Source organism: Zingiber officinale, chromosome 6A, assembly GCF_018446385.1.
Source record: "Zingiber officinale cultivar Zhangliang chromosome 6A, Zo_v1.1, whole genome shotgun sequence".
NCBI lineage: Eukaryota > Viridiplantae > Streptophyta > Magnoliopsida > Zingiberales > Zingiberaceae > Zingiber > Zingiber officinale.
The window spans coordinates 133,702,916-133,705,623 of record NC_055997.1 but is presented as its reverse complement, the minus strand read 5'-3'; the positions used below and the strand labels follow the sequence as shown (position 1 = coordinate 133,705,623).

The window sequence follows — 2,708 nt, the reverse complement described above, 5'->3', positions numbered from 1 at the left end:
ATATTGCCCTTTAAATTTTGAAAAGACTCATCACTTAACTTGGTTTCCATTACACCAAGCACACCTAAAAGAGATTTCGATTTTGAGGCCTATGTTGAGACTTCCAATGTTCCAAGCTATTATTTTCATGAGGACATCTTTAATAGTTAAATCTTTAGATAAAATTTTTTATAATCCCCAATGTTCCACATCAACAATGAAAAATTTACTATTCTCTCAACAATGAAAAAACTTATAACTTTTTTATGAGTCTTATATTATAAATCATATAACTTTTTACATTATAAATTATAAATCATAATACAATACTATTTTATTATTAATTACGAGCTATATCTTCAAAATGAAAAGGTAAATTTAAGTTTTAAATATCAACCTTGAATTATAAACCTCAAATCCTACTTTTATAATAGTTTAAATTTTTTAATTAAGATTTTTTGATTTTATAAACCTTTCACAAAATTTGTATTGAAGATGCCGAGAGGCTCGAGAAGACCGAGGACACACGCCACCCCAGTCTGCAATCAAGATCTTATATTAGTGCGAGTGGTCCGTTCCCCGGTAAATTCGATTCTACCTGTACCGGCACTGCCCTCACCTCTCACAAAAGAGGTGGACCCCACAGACATGCATGTGGGTCCCACCCACTTGCATGTGAGAGGTGAGGGCAGTGCCCTTAAAGGTAGGATCGAATTTACCCCGTTCCCCTTGCACAAGTGCAGTTGCTAAACATTATTTGTTCTTGGTGTTATTGCCCTCATCAATGCATGAGTCCACTCCAGCACTCCTGCACTAGCCTGATCACTTTGCCCTTCTTGCCGCCCCACGGGGTTATCTCGGCTGGTAAAGGCGTGGAAGTTTGCCACTGAGAACATGGGTTCGAGTCCGCAGGGTAACGGGGATTTATTCCCTATCCTTGTGCAAAAAGTCTCGGCCCACTGCGTACTTGCCACCGAGCTACCGTGATTTACCTCCCTCGTGATGACCCTGGACAGGGTGCGGCGGGGGCCCTGAGGGCGAGGGTTTCGCCTTTTGCCACTTTGCCCTTCTTGCCAATTGGGTTGTGCCTGTTGACATGTCATGGAATTTCTGTTTATGTTATTGTTTGTGTCATTTTGATGGTTGGTCCACTTGAATAAATTTTGCTTCAATCAGTCTAGTATTCGTAGGTTATTGTCCATACGCGTAAAAGAAAATTTCTCCTCATATATTTATTCATATTTTCAATGCATGTGAATCAATATAAACCAACTAACATGTCATGAAACTCTCAATGTGAGACTAAAATATCATTCATAATGGAAGTATGGAACTTCTATCCTCTTCCACCTTTTCTCCGTTCACACATATATCATACTTTTTCATCAGCGCGGATAAATACAGACTATACATCAAGTTTGTGCAGATTTAGAAAGATTTCATACGACTTTTGTATCCAATTTCCAAGTGTAATCCATACAAACACTATAATTTTATTGACAAAATTCATAATTAGGTAGAAAATATCTTTGACCTGGATGAATTAAGCATGAACACCAATTGAACCAAAGTCACCAGCAATTTTTCCAACTCTTTTAGACCGTAGTGCTTTTTGTGTGTCAAGAGTCGTTCATACTCACAACTTCAACTCAAATCGACTCCATCCACTCCATTTCAAGGTTCAAACAAACAAGCAATATCCCCTCAATATTCCATAACTAAAGACAAATCTAATTTATTAGCTTGTTAGTTTTGCATTTTATTTATTATTTTTTTTTGTAAAACATATGTATTGGTAATGCTTACATAACTACAAAATCCATCATTTAAGAACAACTAACAGACAAATTAGAGAAACAGAGGTTTTCCGAAGTAGAGGCATACAACAATAAAACACTGTCAATTAAGCAGCTCCCAAGCCATTACTCTGACCATATTCCTTAAACATTTTGCTCCTGAACTGAAACTAACGGCTAAGCCTGTAACTTAAACTCTGCAAATTAACACCGATCATGCATGCGATAATTAATGACTTAGTTACATGAACTAGTGGTGCTGCCCTCCTCTTCCTCCACTAATTGGCGGCGGGGTTGGCCTTCTACGTGCTGCGCTCGGACTAATTCTTGATCCACCACCCTGCTTGTAATTTAGTTTGTCCAAAGAAAATTAATCAACACAAAGTCATCATCTATCGTTTGCAGTAAAACTAGACTGTAAAACTAAAGACTAAGACTTAGTACAGCGTCAGGGTCTTGAGGATCTTGAGGTTGGGGATCATTTTCTTCAGTGGGAGAAGTAGTTGATGAGCAGCCGAGGCACTGAGCGCAGGATCTGATGATGTATAGCATGAGAGAACACGGACTAATCAACATTACTCCTGCTGCTGCTGCTTCTTCTTCTTCTTCTTCTTCTTCTTCCATCTTGAGTTTCTGCATCTAGTTATGTATTTTCTTTTGCTGTTCTTGAGCTCTAAAATGTAAATCTGTTCCCTCGGTCGGTGTTTCACACAGAAGTCATTTATTGATATAGCCTGGTTCTGGTGGCACATTAAATAATTCCATTGAATGACTTAAACCCCCTTTTTTTTAAATAAAAAACCCAAAGAGATCAATTTTTTTTTGAAAAATCTCAGTATGAGCTAATATATAAATCATCATTTAGAGATCAAAGAGGATAAATTTTGGACGGATTTTTCGGGTATTAAAAGGAAGAAATAATGAGAAATGTGA

At 37.4% G+C, this 2,708-nt stretch overlaps 1 long non-coding RNA gene across 1 annotated transcript; it reads right to left on the bottom strand.

Annotated features, from left to right (window-relative positions):
• Positions 1 to 1,771: 1,771 nt before the first annotated feature.
• LOC121994440 lies at positions 1,772 to 2,477 on the bottom strand. Its single transcript, XR_006115714.1, has 2 exons — positions 2,220 to 2,477; positions 1,772 to 2,115 (listed from the first exon to the last, which is right to left on the bottom strand). It is a non-coding gene; the product is annotated as an uncharacterized LOC121994440 (long non-coding RNA).
• Between the last annotated feature and the right edge of the window lie 231 nt (positions 2,478 to 2,708).